The 20,237-nt window shown below is 39.1% G+C and overlaps 1 protein-coding gene across 3 annotated transcripts in view; it reads left to right on the top strand.

Moving 5' to 3' along the window:
* Positions 1-20,237, top strand: part of USO1 (USO1 vesicle transport factor) — a 185,650-nt gene that overhangs the window by 15,464 nt on the left and 149,949 nt on the right. Inside the window, exon 2 of one of the 3 annotated variants that reach the window (XM_077143149.1) lies at positions 11,480-11,644. The exons of the other annotated variants lie outside the window; for them this stretch is intronic. The gene's annotated coding sequence lies outside the window, so the exon portion shown is untranslated. The remainder of the gene's footprint in view (positions 1-11,479; positions 11,645-20,237) is intronic. 3 annotated transcript variants of the gene reach the window in all.

The raw sequence follows: 20,237 nt of genomic DNA, 5'->3' as shown, positions 1-20,237 counted from the left end.
TATTTCATTCTGCTTGCTTTGAAATTTGTTTACTGTTCTTTATCTAGTTCCTCCAGTTGAGTAGGTAAGTCTTTAATTAGTGCTGTCTTCCTTTTTAATTTAGACATTTTTGGGGTTATAAATTTCCCTCTCAGCACTGCCTTTACTGCATCCCATAAGTTTTGATATGTTGTGTACTTGTTTTTATTCATCTCCAGATATTTACTGATTTCTCTTGTAATTTCTTCTTTGACCCACTGATTGTTTAAGAGTGTGCTGTTTAACCTCAGTGTATTTGTGTATTTTTCCATCCTGCCTCCTGTTGTTGTCTTCCAGCTTCATTTCATTATGATCAGAGACAGTGATTCATATAATTTCAGTTTTTTGAACTTTATTGGGACTTCTTTTGTTACCCAAAATGTGATGTATCTTGGAGAATGATCCATGGGCATTTGAGAAGAATGTATATCCTGCTGTTTTGGGGTGCAAAGTTCCATATGTCTATTAGGTCTACTTCATTTATCAAATTACTCATGTTCTCTGTTTCTTTATTGATCTTCTGTCTAGATGTTCTATCAATATGAGTAATGTATTGAAGTCTCCAACTGTTATTGGAGAGTCATCTGTTTCTCTCTTTGTTGGGCTAGTGCATGCCTCATGTATTTTGGGACATATATTTATGATTGTTATTTCTTCTTGACTGGTTTCCCATTTTATGAATATATAATATCTGTTTCTGTCTCATAACATTTTTGTGTTCAAAGTCTATTTTGCCCAATATTAGTATAGTTGCCCCAGCTTTCTTTTTTCTGGATACTGCTTGTGTGGAATATCTTTTTCCAGCCTTTCACTTTCAGCTATTTGTATCCTTAGACTTGAGGTGAGTCTCTTGTGGACAGCATACAGATGGCTTATATATATATATTTTAATTTTTTATTAATTAAAAAAAACTACAAGAAAGAAACACAAATACTCCCAACACATACACTCAGCAAGTCACAATATCATCACATAGTTGCATATTCATCATCATGATCATTTCCCAGAACATTTGCATCAATTCAGAAAAAGAAATAAAAAGACAACAGAAAAATAAAACAAAAACAGAAAAAAAAATTTTACATACCATACCCCTTACCCCTCTCTTTCATTGATCACTAGCGTTTCAAACTAAATTTATTTTAACATTTGTTCTCCCTATTATTTATTTTTATTCCATATGTTCTACTCGTCCGTTGATAAGGTAGATAAAAGGAGCATCAGACACTAGGTTTTCACAATCACACAGTCACATTGTGAAAGCTATATCATTGTACAGTCATCATCAAGAAACATGGCTACTGGAACACAGCTCTACATTTTCAGGCGCTTCCCTCCAGCCTCTCCATTACATCTTGGTTAACAAGGTGATATCTACTTAATGTGTAAGAATAACCCCCAGGATAACCTCTCAACTCTGTTTGGAATCTCTCAGCCATTGACACTTTTTCTCATTTCACTCTTCCCCCTTTTGGTTGAGAAGGTTTCCTCAATCCCTTGGTGCTGGGTCTCAGCTCATTTCTAGTTTTTTTCTCAATCCCTTGATGCTGAATCTCAGCTCATTCTGGGATTTCTGTCCCACGTTGCCAGGAAGATCCACACCCCTAGGAGTCATGTCCCACGTAGACAGGGGTAGGGTGGTGAGTCTGCTTGCTGTGTTGACTGGAGAGAGAGGCCACATCTGAGCAACAAAACAGGCTCTCTTGGGGGTGACTCTTAGGCCTAAATTTTAAGTAGACTTGACCTATCCTTTGTGGGGTTAAGTTTCATATGAACAAACCCCAAGACTGGGGGCTCAGCCTATAGCTTTGGTTGTCCACACTGCTTGTGAGAATATCAAGAATTCAACTTGGTGAAGTTGAGTTTTCCCCCGTTCTCACCATTCCCCGAAGGGGACTTTGCAAATACTTTTCCACTCAGTGATCAAATCACTCTGGGATTCATCAGGCCATCACCTGGACAAACCAACAAAATCTCATGTCCTATACAAAGTTCCATGTATTAAGGTATTCAACCGACTATCTGCATAAGTTATATTAGGAGATGCACTAGTCAAAGTATAAATTTGTACCAAATAAACAATTTTTGCTTTAGTCTCACACATTAGTTGAAATTTTAAAATATTAATTACTATCTGTTTTCAGCACACTGCAGTAATGACATTCTTTTGTTCTTCCTCATGCAAAAACGTTTTTAAAATTTATACATTTAGTCACTATCATTATACACTCTAGGCATTCCTAGATTATACCATCTCAATCTTTATCGTCTTTCTTTGTGATTTCATTTATGCCCTAGCCCTCCTCCCTCTATCATTCTCATATGCAGCTTCGTTCAGTGTTTTAACATAATTGTATTACAGTTAGGTAATATTGTGCTGTCCATTTCTGAGTTTTTATATTCAGTCCTGTTGCACAATCTGTATCCCTTCAGCTCCAATTACCCAATATCTTACCCTATTTCTATTTCCTGATGGTCTCTGTTACCAGTGAAATATTCCAAGTTTATTCACTAATGTCAGTTCATGTCAGTGAGACCATACAGTATTTGTCCTTTTCTTTCTGGCTAATCACACTCAGCATAATGTCCTTAAGGTCCATTCATTTTGTTACATACTTCATAACTTTATTCTGTCTTACAGCTGCATAATATTCCATCCTATGTAAATGCCACAGTTTGTCGAGCCAACCGCTTGTTGATGGACATTTTGGATGCTTCCATCTCTTGATAATTGTAAATAGTGCTGCTATAAACATTGGTGTGTAAATGTCCATGAGTCCTTGCCCTCATGTCCTTTGGGTAGAGACAGCATATAGATGGGTCCTATTTTTTAATCCATTCTGCCAGACTATGTCTTTTGATTGGAGAGTTTAATCCATTAACATTCAATGTTATTATTGCATGGGTAGTACTTTCTTCTACTATTTTACCTTTTGGATTTTATATGTGATATCTAATTTTCCTTCTTTTTACCTTTACTCATAGTCTTCCTTTCTACACTCTTCTCCACACCTCTCTCTTCTGTGTTCATATCTGTCTCTAGTGTTCCCTTTAGTATTTCTTGCAGAGCTGGTCTCTTGGTCACAAATTCTCTCAGTGATATTTTTGTCTGAAAATGTTTTAATTTCTCCCTCATTTTTGAAGGGCAGTTTTGCTGGATATAGAGTTCTTGGTTGGCAGTTTTCCTCTTTTAATAATTTAAATATATCATCCCACTGTCTTCTTGCCTCCATGGTTTCTGCTGAGAAATCAACACATAGTCTTATTGGGCTTCCCTTGTATTTGGTGGATTGCTTTTCTCTTGCTGCTTTCAAGATTCTCTTTTGCTCTTTGACCTCTGACATTCTGATTAGTAAATGTCTTGGAGTATGTCTATTTAGATCTATTCTCTTTGGGATACGCTGCACTGCTTGGATCTGTAATTTTAAGTCTTTCATAAGAGTTGGGAAATTTTCAGTGATAATTTCCTCCATTAGTTTTTCTACTCCTTTTCCCTTCTCTTCTCCTTCTGGGATACCCACAACACGTATATTTGTGCGCTTCATATTGTCTTTCAATTCCCTGAGTCCCTGCCCATATTTTTCCATTCTTTTCCCTATATTTTCTTTTTCTTGCCGGATTTCAGATGTTCCCTCCTCCAGTTCACTAATCCTATGTTCTGTCACTCAAAATCTACCATTGTAGGTTTCCATTGTTTTTTTTCATCTCTTCTACCTTGCCTTTCATTCTCATAAGTTCTGTGGTTTGTTTTTTCAGACTTTCAATTTCTTCTTTTTGTTCATTCCTTGCCTTCTTCATATCCTCCCTCAATTTCTTGATTTATTTTTTGATGAGGTTTTCCATTTCTGTTCGTATATTCTGAATTAATTGTTTCAGCTCCTGTATCTCATTTGAATTATTGGTTTGTTCCTTTGACTGGGCCATATCTTCAATTTTCATAGCGTGATTTGTTATTTTTTGCTGGCATCTAGGCATCTAATTACCTTAATTAGTTTATTCTGGAGATTGCTTTCACTTCTTTTACCTAGGGTTTTCTTGCTGGATGAACTTGTTGTCTATCTGTTCTTTGACATTCAGTTCAGCTTTATCTGGACCTCTAGCTTAAGTTTTGTTTAGCAGAGGAGAATTTTTCAGTACTTATTTTCTTGTTTCTTGCCCTGCTTGTATGGTGCCTCCCCCCCCACACACACACACCGTTAGGAGGGTTTCCTTAGATATTATAGACCCCAGCCGGATTTTCCCAGACCAAACTGGCCTCCTATCAGGAGGAAAGAGTCAGCAGCATCGGTTTTCCTTGAGGGTCAGACCCAGCAGGTTGAAAGATTTTCATGTGACATCTCTGGGCTCTGTTTTTCTTATCCTGACCAGTATGTGGTGCTTGTCTGCCTGCGGGTCCCACCAGCGTAAGATGATGTGGTACCTTTAACTTTGGTGGACTCTCCCTGCTGGGGGCGTGGTGGAGACAGAGGAGAGGTTGTAGGCTGGTTTTAATGGCTTCAAATTACCAAGCCCTGGTGTCTGAATTCCTTGAGGGAGGGATTCCACCTGAGTTGAGTTTCACCCCTCCCCTGGGGAAGGCACAGGCTCCAAACAGGCCCCCAAACGAGCTCACTTCTGCCTGTGCCTGGGGCAGTTGCAGCCTGAGAAGTCCTGCCACTGCATCCAAAGGCAGCCAAGCCTCCGTAGAAACACAGCCACAAAAACCTCTGTTTCCTTCCTTTTTTTCCCCCTTTTTCCATCAGCCCTGCCCCCTTTGCGCCAGGGCAAAAATGAGCAACCTGGGCTTTGACCAGGTTCACCTAAGCTGGGGGCCTATTTTTAGTAGTCAGAATTTGTTAATTAATTCCACATTTGGCATTTGATTGTGCTCAGTCCCTGCTGCTGGTAAAGTTTCTTTCCTTTCCCCTCTGGGAAGCAGCCTGTGGGGGAGGGGCGCTGCCCACCACAACTTGGGGAACTCATGGTTCTGGGGGCCTCGCAGCTGGTCCAGCTGGTTCAGGCTGGGGTACCCTGTGTGTTTGGTCACTGACGTGGTGCCAGGAGCTGTTCTGTACTATTTCTGGTTATTTAGTAGTTGTTCTGGAGGACGAACTAAAATGCACACATTGTTAAGTCACCATCTTAGAGACCCAGAAGTCTCGGCTTATATTTTTTATGCATTGCCAGTGTCTCTTGATTGGGAAGTTTAATTCATTGACATTCAATGTTATTACTTTAAAGGCACTATTTACTTCAACCCCTTTATTCTTTGGTTTTTATATATCATGTCTTATTTTTGTCTTTTCCTTTTACCATTTTTTTTTTTTGTATTTTTACCTGGTACTTTATTAATCTGAAAACTGTAGAGATCAGCCTTTTTGATATCATTCCAGTCCGAATCTTCAAAATAGTTACAAGTCCAAGTGCCAGAACTAACAGGAGCAGGCAGTCACTATAGGCCTACTGAGGCTAACCACTTCCCAGACGGTAGTAATTGGTAATTCAGTGGGCTGCGTTGTTCGTAATAGTTGCAGACTTCAATTCCCCACTCTCATCAATGGACAGAACATCTCATAGGCTTTTTTGAAGTCAAATGTGTAGATTACATGGAGAGGCTGAAGGGAAGTGCCTGAAAATGTAGAGCTGTGTTTCAGCAGCAGTGCTTCCCAAAGATGGTTGAACAACGATATAGCTTTCACAATGTGAACTGTGTGATTGTAAAACCCTTGTGTCTGATGCTCCTCTTATCCACCTTGTCAACAGACGAGTAGAACATATGGACCCTGATCAGGCACCTCCTGGAATCCTAATGGTGCGTGGGATAGGCTCTTCTGTCACTCATCTCAAATTTCCCATATAACAACTTGCAGGAAAATATTCCCTGTAAATGTAAATGAGCGGGCCATGATGGCTGAGCAGAGAGTTCTCGCCTGCCATGCCGGAGACGCGGGTTCGGTTTCCGGTGCCTGCCTATGCAAAAAAATAATAATAATAAAATAAAATAAAATGTAAAGGATTCCCAGTGTGGCATGTTTTTCCAGGTACTAACCCCTTTGCCTATAGCATATTTCAAGTTCTCAGCTATCCTTCAATACTGAACCATTTGATCAAAAGGTAATCATCAGGGTACAGAATCCTTCAGACACTGAGAGCCTCCTTTTGGCTATGAATTAAATCTTCAGTGTTTTTAGTCCTAAGAAGAGTCACTTCCTAGATTCAGTCACTGGGGTTAGAAGGCCTGTGAAATTCAGATTCTGCTCTGTGGCCTCTCTGTTCAGTAGGACTAAGATGTTAGATCTTTCTAGTTTAGCCATAGAGTGATACTCAGTATTAATGTCAGCCAAAGCTTGTCCCATGAAGGAATTCTTCCTTTGTCCTCAAATGGGAAGACACTTTTGTGGTTTCTATTAGAATCTGAAGATCCTTACGATTCATTAGTGGTCTTTTGTGACTTTAGCTGTTTAATTTCAGTTGAACTCATCCAGCATTTATGGAGTGCCTACTCTGTGCTGCGTAGTGGTAATCCAAAGATGAGTAAATACAAATGTCCTAGGAGTTTATAGTCTAACAGTATAGTCACATGTGAGAAGATTGTTGTAGAATAATATGGTAGGTACTAAGGTGGAGGTACAGAGTCTGGATTCCATCTGGCTCTCATATTTACAACTAAATTTCCCTCCCTTTGCTGTCCTTCTCAGCAGTCCCCTTGGTTTACATCTTGTGTAGACTCCTTCTCTCAGATCTAGGATGTTATCCTGGGATTCTCCACACTTTCGTAAAGTACTGATATTTGATAGGAACTGTCCTCACGTGGAAGATGTTTAACCCTGTGCGATCAGTACTTGTTTTTCCTTTGCTCTCACTGTCTCCGTTCCTGATGGCTCGGTTGCATGACTGCCCACTTTAACAGTTGATAATAGCAGTTCTGTCTTGGAGAAACTGTCCACAGCTAACCAGTGTGATTACTTATGGACAGTTTTAGTACTCCTGGGAGCTGTTTCAAGTTCCCCTCCTTTGACCAAGTTGTGACGTGGCCAGTATCTTCCTTTCCTGCGTGGTCCTCTGAGGAGGACATTGAGGAGCATAACCATGAGGTCAGCACTTACTGGGCGTCTGACAGACGCTAGATGCGTGTCACACCCAGTTCTTACAGCCTCTCTGTGAAGTCAGTAGGCAGGGTACAGAGGAAGGAAACGCGTTCACGGTCAAGCGTTATTAAGCAGTACATCTGGCATTTAAACTGTCTTTCTGATTAAAGCGCCTACATCCCCACAGATCTTCCCTCTTAGAGTTGGAAGTGTACCAAATGGATCATGCAAAAAAATTTTCCAGAAATGCATTAGAACTCTCTTGGTTGTAAGAAAACCACCTCACTCTGGCTTGAGTAAAAGAAGGAAATTTGTTGCTTCCTGCAACGAAAAATTTTAGTAGACCTAAGATTTAGTAGATAGCTACATGCAGGGTCTCAGATGATGCCATCGTGACTGTAGCTCGTTTACAAGCTCCTTCTATGAGGCGGGCAAGGTGGCTACGGAAAGCCCACGTTTAGTAACCCGGGTGGGAGAACGTGGTCAACACCATCGCTGCCGCGGGAAAGTTATGCTTGCGCTCTGGAGGCTTCGTGAGAGAGGCTTCGTGAGGGGCCCGAGCTCTGGGCCGCCTCCCCCGAGAGGCTTCGTGAGGGGCCCGAGCTCTGGGCCCTTACCATTTTTGATTACCCTTACTGTTTTAGTTTGCTAGCTGCTGGAATGCAATATACCAGAAATGGAATGGCTTTTAAAAGGGAGAATTTAATGAGTTGCTAGTTTACAGTTCTAAGGCCGAGAAAATGTCCCAATTAAAACAAGTCTAAAGAAATGTCCAATCAAAGGCATCTAGGGAAAGATACCTTGGTTCAAGAAGGCCGATGAAGTTCAGGGTTTCTCTCTCAAGTGAGAAGGCACATGGCAGACACAGTCAGGGCTTCTCTCTCAGCTGGAAGGGCACATGGCGAACACGGCGTCATCTGCTAGCTATCTCTCCTGGCTTCCTATTTCATGAAGCTCCCCGGGAGGCGTCTTCCTTCTTCATCTCCAAAGGTCGCTGGCTGGTGGACTCTCTGCTTTGTAGTGTTGCTCTCTCTGAATCTTTCATTCTCCAAAATGTTTCCTCTTTTATAGGACTTCAGAAACTAATCAAGACCCACTCAAATGGGTGGAGACATGTCATCCCCTAATCCAGTTTAACAACCATTCTTAACTAAATCACATCAACCAGGAAGATGATCGCATTACAGTTTCAAATATACAGTATTGAATAGGGATTATTCTATCTTTAAGAAATGGGATTTATATTAAAACATGGCTTTTCTTAGGGGGCATACTTCCTTTCAAACCAGCACACTTACCAATAACATTCATTTCTATACTCTCTTCCAAGCATCTCTCTCCTATGCTTTCCATTCAGCCTCCAGGATTCCCTTTAGTATTTTTTGTAGGGCAGGTCTTTTGTTAACAAACTCCCTTAACTTCTGCTTATCTGTGAATATCTTATATACCTCCTCATTTTAGAAGGACAGTTTTGTTGAGAGAGCACTTTTGGCTGGCAACTTTTCCTCTTTTAAGTACCTTGAATATATCTTGTCATTGCCTTCTCGCCTCCTTGATTTCTCTGATGAGAAATCAGCTCCTAGCCTTATTGAGCATCCTTCATATGTAATGAATTGCTTTTCTCTTTCTGCTTTCAGGATTCTCAATTTAACTTTGATATATGACACTGATTAATATGTGTCTTTGCTGCGTCTATTCATATTTAGTTGGTTTGTAGTATGTTATGTTCTTTGGATCTGGATATCAATGCCTTTTTTAAAAATATTTTTATTCACAAATCTTCACACACATGCATTCCATTCATTGTGTACAATTAGTGGCCCATAATCTCATCATATAGTTGTGTATTCATCACTGTGATCATTTTTTTAGAACATTTGCATCACTCCAGAAAAAGAAATAAGAAGAAAAAAGAAAAAAACTCATACATACTATAGCGGTTTTAAAGCTGCCAGAATGCAGTATACCAGAAATGGAATAGCTTTTAAAAGGGGAATTTATTAAGTTGTAAGTTTAGTTCAAAGGCCATGAAAATGTCCAAATTAATGCCTCAAGGGAAAGATAATGTAACTTCAGAAAAAAGGCCAATGAAATTCAGGGTTTCTGTGTCAACTGGGAGGGCACATGGTGACATCTGCTAGCTTTCTCTCCTCATTTTATAAGGCTTCCCAGAGTTCTCTCGGTATGTGGTCTCTGTTGGTTCTGGTGGCTCTCGTGACTCTAAAGCTTTTTCCAAAATGTTTCTCTCTTAAAGGGCTTTAAGCAACTCCGCCTTGAATGGGTAGAGACACATCTCCATGGAAATTATCTAATCAAAAGTTACCACCCAAAATTGGGTATGTCTTATCTCCATAGAAACAGTCAAAAAGCCACAACCAAGCAATATTGAATGAGGATTAAAGAATTTGGCTTTTGTGGGATATACAACAGATTCATACCGGTATAGGGGTCCTCTTTCATCATTTTGCATATGGATAGTCAGTTTTCCCAGCACCATTTTGTTGAAGAGATTATTTTGTCCCAGTTAAGTGGACTTGGCAGCCTTATGAAATATCAGTTGATCATCAATGTGAGAATCTATTTCTGAACCCTCAGTTCTGTTCCATTGGTTGATGTATCTATCTTATTCCAGTACCATGCTGTTTTGGCCACTGTAGCTTTGTAGTATTTTGTTTGCTTGTTTCTATTTTGTAATTAATTTTTAATTTTTTTAAGCGTAACAGACACAAACATTCTTACCATATGATCACAATTTATTTATTTTTTATAATTATTTTTAACTTTTTTATTGTATAGTATAATATATATACAAAGCAAAGAAATAAAAAAGCAATAGTTTTCAAAGCACTCTTCAACAAGTAGTTATGGGACAGATTCCGTAGTTTGTCATGTGCTACCATACAATCCTCACATTTTTCATTCTAGCTGCTCCAGAATATAGGAGGCTAGAGGACTTAAATATTTATTTATCCTCACAATTGACTTTTTTTCCTTTTTTTTAATGTGAAAAATAACATGTATATTATTTCAAAGCCATAAATTTCAAAGCACAGCACTACAATTAGTTGTAGAACATATTTCAGAGTTTGACGTGGGTTACAATTTCACAATTTTAGGTTTTCGCTTCTAGTTGTTCTAAAATACTGGAGACTAAAAGAGATGTCAATGTAATGATTCAGCATTCATATTCATTTGTTAAATCCTATCTTCTCTGTATAGCTCCACCATCACCTTTGATCCTTCCGTCCCTCTCTTTAAGCGTATTTGGACTGTGGCAATTCTAAATTTTTCGTATTGGAAGGTTCTGTCACTAATGTAGGGTAGGGAGATGAAACTGTCTGATGTTCTGGAGAGGCTAAGCTAGGTTTCAGGACTTCTCTGGACCAGGGGCCCATCTGGAGGTTGTAAGTTTCTGAAAAGTTATTCTAGTGCATGGAACCCTTGTGAAATCTTAAACATTGTCCTAGGTGTTCTTTAGAATGAGCTGGAATGGTCCTGGCTGGGATTTGGCAGGTTATGATAGGTAGCAAGGTCTAACTGAAGCTTGCGTAAGAGCAACCTCCAGAGTAGCCTCTCGACTCTATTTGAACTCTCTCTGCTGTTGATACTTTATTAGTTATACTACTTTTCCCTATTTTCGTCAGGATGGAATTGTTGATCCCACGGTGCCAGGTCTGGATTCATCCATTACCCAAGTTATTTTACCCCTTATCCCCTCAATTATTTATTTTTTATCTATATTTTTTACTCGTCTGTCCATACCCTGGATAAAAGGTGTATCACACACAAGGTTTTCACAACCACATAGTCACATTGTAAATTTATGTGTTATACAATCATCTTTAAGAATCAAAGCTATAGGAACACAGCCCAACAGTTTCAGGTACTTCCCTCCATCCACTCTGATATACCATAAACTAAAAAGAGATAACTATGTAATGCGTAAGATAACCTCCAGGCTGATCTCTTGACATTGTTTGAAGTCTCTCAGCCACTGACACTTTATTTTTTCTCATTTCTCTTTCCCCCTTTTGGTCAAGGATTTCTCAATTCCTTGATGCTGGGTCCCAGCATATCCCAGGATTTCTGTCCCATATTGCCAGGGAGATTTACACCCCTAGGAATCATATCCCATATCGGGGACGGCAGTGAGTTCAGCTGTTGAGTTGGCTTAGAGATAGAGGCCACATCTGAGCAACGAAATAGGTTCTCTGGGGGTGACTCTAGGGACTAATTTCAAGTAAGCTTAGACTATCCTTTGCAGGAATAAGTTTCATAGGGACAAAACCCAAAATCGAAAGCTCAGCATATTGATTTGGTTGTCCCCACTGTTTGTGAGAATATCAGAAATTCTCCAAGTAGGGTAGTTGAATATTTCTTCCTTTCTCCCTAGTTCCCCAAGGGGACTTTGCAAATACTTCTTCATTGACTGCCCAAATTACTCTGGGATTTATCGGGACATCACACTAACCTGGACAAACCAACAAGATCTCATGCCCAGTTCAAGATTCCATGTACTTATGATGTTCAACTAAACTGACAATACAAGTTTAATTAGGTAATGTACAATGCAAAATATAACTTTTGTACCAAAAAAGCATCTCTCCTTTTGGTCTCACACGGAAGTTGAAGTTTTAAAATATGGGCAATATCATCCTTTCCCCTGTATTCTACTCTACCTTAGGCCTATCCGGGTCTGCTTCCTTCATACCTCTACTTGACTTCTTGGCCATTATTTTCACCAATATTTCTTCTGCCCTGTTTCCTTTCTCCCCCACTTCTGGACCCCCATGACTCAGATCTTTGTACCCTTTGTCTTGTCAATCAGTTCCCAGAGACCTGCTTATTTTCCTCTCTTCTTTTCTGTATCTGTTCTTCTGTCTGATCAAATTCAAATATTCTGTCTTCTAGCTCGCTAGCTCACTGATCCTTTCTTCTTCCTGTTCAGATCTGCTGTTGTGTCCTTCCAGTGTATTTTTTTTTTTATTAATTAAAAGAAGAATTAACAAAACAATTAGAAATCATTCCAATCTACATGTACAATCAGTAATTCTTAATAACATCACATAGTTGCATATTCATCATTTCTTAGTACATTTGCATCGATTTAGAAAAAGAAATAAAAAACAACAGAATAAGTATTAAGACATTAATAGAAAGAAAAAAACAAAAACAACAAACCTATACCTCACATGCAGCTTCATTCAGTGTTTTAACATAATTGCATTACAATTGGGTAGTATTGTGCTGTCCATTTCTGAGTTTTTATATCCAGTCCCATTGTACAGTCTGTATCCCTTCAGCTCCAATTATCCCTTCTCTTTTTTTTTTTTTTTTAATTAACGGAAAAAAAGAAAGTAACCCAACATTTAGAGATCATACCATTCTACATATGCAATCATTAATTCTTAACATCATCACATAGATGCATGATCATCATTTCTTAGTACATTTGCATTGGTTTAGAAGAACTAGCAACATAACCGAAAAAGATATAGAATGTTAATATAGAGAAAAGAAAAAAAATAAATAAAAGTAATAATAGTAAAATCAAAACAAAACAAAACAAAAACCTATAGCTCAGATGCAGCTTCATTCAGTGTTTTAACAAGATTACTTTACAATTAGGTATTATTGTGCTGTCCATTTTTGAGTTTTTGTATCTAGTCCTGTTACACCGTCTGTATCCCTTCAACTCCAATTGGCCATTATCTTACCCTGTTTCTACCTCCTGCTGGACTCTGTTATCAAGGACATATTCCGAATTTATTCTCGAATGTCTGTTCACATCATTGGGACCATACAGTATTTGTCCTTTAGTTTTTGGCTAGACTCACTCAGCATAATGTTCTCTAGGTCCATCCATGTTATTACATGCTTCATAAGTTTATCCTGTCTTAAACCTGCATAGTATTCCATTGTATGTATATACCACAGTTTGTTTAGCCACTCTTCTGTTGATGGACATTTTGGCTGTTTCCATCTCTTTGCAATTGTAAATAACGCTGCTATAAACATTGGTGTGCAAATGTCTGTTTGTGTCTTTGCCCTTAAGTCCTTTGAGTAGATTCCCAGCAATGGTATTGCTGGGTCGTATGGCAATTCTATATTCAGCTTTTCGAGGAACCGCCAAACTGCCTTCCACAGTGGTTGCACCATTTGACATTCCCACCAACAGTGGATAAGTGTGCCTCTTTCTCCGCATTCTCTCCAGCACTTGTCATTTTCTGTTTTGTTGATAATGGCCATTCTGGTGGGTGTGAGATGATATCTCATTGTGGTTTTGATTTGCATTTCTCTAATGGCCAGGAACATTGAGCGTCTCTTCATGTGCCTTTTGGCCATTTGTATTTCCTCTTCTGATAGGTGTCTGTTCAAGTCTTTTTCCCATTTTGTAATTGGGTTGGCTGTCTTTTTGTTGTTGAGATGAACAATCTCTTTATAAATTCTGGATACTAGACCTTTATCTGATATATCATTTCCAAATATTGTCTCCCATTGTGAAGGCTGTCTTTCTACTTTCTTGATGAAGTTCTTTGATGCACAAAAGTGTTAATTTTGAGGAGTTCCCATTTATTTATTTCCTTCTTCAGTGCTCTTGCTTTAGGTTTAAGGTCCATAAAACCGCCTCCAGTTGTAAGATCCATAAGATATCTCCCAACATTTTCCTCTAACTGTTTTATGGTCTTAGACCTAATGTTTAGATCTTTGATCCATTTTGAGTTAATTTTGTATAGGGTGTGAGAGATGGGTCTTCTTTCATTCTTTTGCATATGGATATCCAGTTCTCTAGGCACCATTTATTGAAGAGACTGCTCTGTCCCAGGTGAGTTGGCTTGACTGCCTTATCAAAGATCAAATGTCCATAGATGAGAGGGTCTATATCTGAGCACTCTATTCGATTCCATTGGTCGATATATCTATCTTTATGCCAATACCATGCTGTTTTGACCACTGTGGCTTCATAATATGCCTTAAAGTCAGGCAGCGTGAGACCTCCAGCTTCGTTTTTTTTCCTCAAGATGTTTTTAGCAATTCGGGGCACCCTGCCCTTCCAGATAAATTTGCTTATTGGTTTTTCTATTTCTGAAAAATAAGTTGTTGGGATTTTGATTGGTATTGCATTGAATCTGTAAATCAATTTAGGTAGGATTGACATCTTAACTATATTTAGTCTTCCAATCCATGAACACGGTATGCCCTTCCATCTATTTAGGTCTTCTGTGATTTCTTTTAGCAGTTTTTTGTAGTTTTCTTTATATAGGTTTTTTGTCTCTTTAGTTAAATTTATTCCTAGGTATTTTATTCTTTTAGTTGCAATTGTAAATGGGATTCGTTTCTTGATTTCCCCCTCAGCTTGTTCATTACTAGTGTATAGAAATGCTACAGATTTTTGAATGTTGATCTTGTAACCTGCTACTTTGCTGTACTCATTTATTAGCTCTAGTAGTTTTGTTGTGGATTTTTCCGGGTTTTCGACGTATAGTATCATATCGTCTGCAAACAGTGATAGTTTTACTTCTTCCTTTCCAATTTTGATGCCTTGTATTTCTTTTTCTTGTCTAATTGCTCTGGCTAGAACCTCCAACACAATGTTGAATAATAGTGGTGATAGTGGACATCCTTGTCTTGTTCCTGATCTTAGGGGGAAAGTTTTCAATTTTTCCCCATTGAGGATGATATTAGCTGTGGGTTTTTCATATATTCCCTCTATCATTTTAAGGAAGTTTCCTTGTATTCCTATCTTTTGAAGTGTTTTCAACAGGAAAGGATGTTGAATCTTGTCAAATGTCTTCTCTGCATCAATTGAGATGATCATGTGATTTTTCTGCTTTGATTTGTTGATATGGTGTATTACCTTAATTGATTTTCTTATGTTGAACCATCCTTGCATACCTGGGATGAATCCTACTTGGTCATGATGTATAATTCTTTTAATGTGTTGTTGGATACGATTTGCTAGAATTTTATTGAGGATTTTTGCATCTGTATTCATTAGAGAGATTGGTCTGTAGTTTTCTTTTTTTGTAATATCTTTGCCTGGTTTTGGTATGAGGGTGATGTTGGCTTCATAGAATGAATTAGGCAGTTTTCCCTCCACTTCGATTTTTTTGAAGAGTTTGAGGAGAATTGGTACTAATTCTTTCTGGAACGTTTGGTAAAATTCACATGTGAAGCCATCTGGTCCTGGACTTTTCTTTTTAGGAAGCTTTTGAATGACTAATTCAATTTCTTTACTTGTGATTGGTTTGTTGAGGTCATCTATGTCTTCTTGAGTCAAAGTTGGTTGTTCATGTCTTTCCAGGAACCCGTCCATTTCATCTAAATTGTTGTATTTATTAGCGTAAAGTTGTTCATAGTATCCTGTTATTACCTCCTTTATTTCTGTGAGGTCAGTAGTTATGTCTCCTCTTCCATTTCTGATCTTATTTATTTGCATCCTCTCTCTTCTTCTTTTTGTCAATCTTGATAAGGGCCCATCAATCTTATTGATTTTCTCATAGAACCAACTTCTGGTCTTATTGATTTTCTCTACTGTTTCCATCTTTTCAATTTCATTTATTTCTGCTCTGATCTTTGTTATTTCTTTCCTTTTGCTTGCTTTGGGATTAGTTTGCTGTTCTTTCTCCAGTTCTTCCAAGTGGACAGTTAATTCCTGCATTTTTGCCTTTTCTTTTCTGATATAGGCATTTAGGGCAATAAATTTCCCTCTTAGCACTGCCTTTGCTGCATCCCATAAGTTTTGATATGCTGTGTTTTCATTTTCATTTGCCTCGAGGTATTTGCTAATTTCTCTTGCAATTTCTTCTTTGACCCACTCGTTGTTTAAGAGTGTGTTGTTGAGCCTCCAGGTATTTGTGAATTTTCTGGCATTCCGCCTATGATTGATTTCCAACTTCATTCCTTTATGATCCGAGAAAGTGTTGTGTATGATTTCAATCTTTTTAAATTTGTTAAGACTTTCTTTGTGACCCAGCATATGGTCTATCTTTGAGAATTATCCATGAGCACTTGAGAAAAAGGTGTATCCTGCTGTTGTGGGATGTAATGTCCTATAAATATCTGTTAAGTCTAGCTCCTTTATAGTAATATTCAGATTCTCTATTTCTTTATTGATCCTCTGTCTAGATGTTCTGTCCATTGATGAGAGTGGGGAATTGAAGTCTCCAACTATTATGGTATTTGTGTCTATTTCCCTTTTCAGTGTTTGCAGTGTATTCCTCACGTATTTTGGGGCATTCTGGTTCGGTGCGTAAACATTTATGATTGTTATGTCTTCTTGTTTAATTGTTCCTTTTATTAGTGTATAGTGTCCTTCTTTGTCTCTTTTAACTGTTTTACATTTGAAGTCTAACTTGTTGGATATTAGTATAGCCACTCCTGCTATTTTCTGGTTGTTATTTGCATGAAATATCTTTTCCCAACCTTTCACTTTCAACCTATGTTTATCTTTGGGTCTAAGATGTGTTTCCTGTAGACAGCATATAGAAGGATCCTGTTTTTTAATCCATTCTGCCAATCTATGTCTTTTGATTGGGGAATTCAGTCCATTAACATTTAGTGTTATTACTGTTTGGATAATATTTTCCTCTGCCATTTTGCCTTTTGTATTATATATATCATATCTGACTTTCCTTCTTTCTACACTCTTCTCCATACCTCTCTCTTCTGTCTTTTCAGTTCTGACTCTAGTGCTCCCTTTAGTATTTCTTGCAGAGCTGGTCTCTTGGTCACAAATTCTCTCAGTGACTTTTTGTCTGAGAATGTTTTAATTTCTCCCTCATTTTTGAAGGACAATTTTGCTGGATATAGGAGTCTTGGTTGGCAGTTTTTCTCTTTTAGTAATTTAAATATATCATCCCACTGTCTTCTAGCCTCCATGGTTTCTGTTGAGAAATCTACACATAGTCTTAATGGGTTTCCCTTGTATGTGATGGATTGTTTTTCTCTTGCTGCTTTCAAGATCCTCTCTTTCTCTTTGACCTCTGACATTCTAACTAGTAAGTGTCTTGGAGAACGCCTATTTGTGTCTAATCTCTTTGGGGTGCGCTGCACTTCTTGGATCTGTAATTTTAGGTCTTTCATAAGAGTTGGGAAATTTTCAGTGAAAATTTCTTCCATTAGTTTTTCTCCTCCTTTTCCCTTCTCTTCTCCTTCTGGGACACCCACAACACGTATATTTTTGCGCTTCATATTGTCCTTGAGTTCCCTGATACCCTGTTCAAATTTTTCCATTCTTTTCCCGATAGTTTCTGTTTGTTTTTGTAATTCAGATGTTCCATCCTCCAAATCACTAATTCTATCTTCTGTCTCTTTGAATCTATCATTGTAGGTATCCATTGTTTTTTCTATCTTTTCCACTTTGTCCTTCACTTCCATAAGTTCTGTGATTTGTTTTTTCAGTTTTTCTATTTCTTCTTTATGTTCAGCCCATGTGTTCTTCATGTCCTCCCTCAATTTATTGATTTCGTTTTTGAAGAGGTTTTCCATTTCTGTTCGTATATTCAGCATTAGTTGTCTCAGCTCCTGTATCTCATTTGAACTATTGGTTTGTTCCTTTGACTGGGCCATATTTTCAATTATTTGAGTGTGATCCGTTATCTTCTGTTGGCGTCTGCGCATTTAGACAGATTTCCCTGGGTATTGGATCCAAAAGTTTGGAAGATTTTTCTGTGAAATCTCTGGGTTCTGTTTTTCTTATCCTGCCCAGTAGGTGGCGCTCGTGGCACACGTTTGTCTGCGGGTCCCACCAGTAAAAGGTGCTGTGGGACCTTAAACTTTGGAAAACTCTAGCCGTCCGGGAGGTTCGGTAGCTGAAGCGGCTTGAGCCGGCCCGGGGTCCGAGCGCAGGGAGGGTTGCTGGCCGCCGCAGCCCGGGAAAGCGCCCCTCCGAATTTCCTAGTCGGCCCTGGGCGACAAGCGTGTTGGGAGGGCGCCAGCGGCAGCGGCCCGCCCGGGAAAGTGCACGTTCCCCGGGAGTCACGGGTTTGGAAGGGGCCTCCCCCACCCGTCACCGTTCTCCGCGGCCTGGGGATTTCCGATCCAATTCTGTCAGTTGGTCCGGGGGGCCGTGCGTGGTGTGGGCGCCAGCCGCCTTGGTTTCAGGGGACCGCCTCTCCAATTCTCCCAGCCGGCCCGGGAAGGGGGAAGGGAGTGACTCCGGCCGCTTGCCGCCCCGCCTGGTGAGGCCCGCGCGCCTCGGTGATCTCACCCGAGCTGCTTCTCTCAGCCAGCCAGCCGTTCCAGGATGGGGTACGCTGTCTTTTTTATCTCTGTTGTGGCTTTGGGCGCTTTCTGTATCGTTTCTACTCCCCTAGTAGCTGTCCTGGAGAAGAAACTAAGATCCGCGCGTCTTACTAAGCCGCCATCTTCCAGGAAGTCCCAGTGTATTTTTAATTTCATCTGTTGTGCCTTTTGTTCCCATAAGTTGTGTTTTACTTTGTGTGCTTTCATATTCTTTTCTATGCTCACCCAGTGTCTTCTTAATATACTTTATCTCTTTAGCCATCTCGTTGAATTTGTTTAGAAGATTCTTTCGAACAGCTTTGATTAGTTGTTGTAGATTCTATATCTTCTCCGACTTTTTGATTTGCTGCTTTGACTGGGCCACATTTTCCTGTTTCTTAATATTTTTTTATTCACGTCTCAGCCTCAGATTTTCTTAGTTTACTCTAAATTTCTGATTCTCTCTTGTTAAAGCTTCTATTGCTGATTGGAGTTATATTAATGTTCTTCTTTGACACTTGGTTTGGTAGTATTAACCAAGCAGGGCTGGACCAGGACCCACAAAGGGTACATACCAGTTCTATACAGCCGCAAGGAGAAGATCAGGTCGAGATGCCTTGAAGCCTTTAATTCTACACTCCAAGGATGCACTTTCCTGGCTTGCCTAGCAGATGTACCTGTGCTCAAAAGCATTTTTTTTGTTGTTTTTTTATTAATTTTTTTTTAAATACCAAAAATCACCGAACAAATTCAAACATTCATAACTTTTGATCATTCTGTTCTACATATATAATCAGCAATTCACAATATCATCACATAGTTGCATATTCATCATCATGATCATTTCTGGGAATATTTGCATCTATTCAGAAAAAGAAATAAAAAGACAACAGAAAAATATTCATACATACCATACCCCTCCCCCTCCCCCTCACTGATCACCAGCATTTCACTCTAAATTTATTTTAACATTTGTTCCCCCTATTATTCATCTTTATTCCATACGTTTTACTTGTCTGTTGATAAGATACATAAAAGGAGCATTGGACACAAGGTTTTCACAATCACACAGTCACATTGTGAAAGCTATATCATTATACAGTCATCTTCAAGGAACATGGCTACTGGAACACAGCTCCACATTTTCAGACAGTTCCCTCCAGCCTCTCCATTACATCTTGACTAACAAGGTGATATCTATTTAATGCATAAGAATAACCTCCAGGATAACCTCTCGACTCTGTTTGGAATCTCTCAGACATTGACACTTAATTTGTCTCATTTGACTCTTCCCCCTTGTGGTTGAGAAGGTTTTCTCAATTCCTTGATGCTGGGTCTCAGCTCATTCAAGGATTTCTGTCCCACGTTGCCAGGAGGGTCCACACCCCTGGGAGTCATGTCCCACATAGACAGGGGAAGGGTGATGAGTTTGCTTGTTGTGTTGTCTGGAGAGAGAGGCCACATCTGAGCAACAAAAGAGGCTCTCTTGGGGGTGACACTTAGGCCTATTTTTAAGTAGGCTTGACCTATCTTTTGTGGGGTTGTTTCATATGGACAAACCTCAAGATTGAGGGCTCAGCCTATAGCTTTGGTTGTCCACACTGCTTGTGAGAATATCATGAATTCAACTTGGGGAAGTTGAATTTTCCCCAGTTCTCATCATTCCTCAAAGGGAACTTTGTGAATACTTTTTTATTCACTGTTCAAATCACTCTGGGATTTATCAGGGCACTACTCTGGACAAACTAACAAAATCTCATGTCCTACTCAAGGTTCCATGTACTTATGGTGTTCAGTTAAGCTGTCTACATAAGTTATATTAGGAAATGCACTAGTCAAAATATAAATTTTGTACCAAATAAACGTTTTTTGCTTTAGTCTCACACATAAGTTAAAATTTAAAAAAATTAATTACCATCTGTTTT

This window comes from Tamandua tetradactyla, chromosome 24, assembly GCF_023851605.1.
Source record: "Tamandua tetradactyla isolate mTamTet1 chromosome 24, mTamTet1.pri, whole genome shotgun sequence".
Lineage (NCBI taxonomy): Eukaryota > Metazoa > Chordata > Mammalia > Pilosa > Myrmecophagidae > Tamandua > Tamandua tetradactyla.
This window is presented reverse-complemented; position numbering and strand designations above follow the sequence as displayed.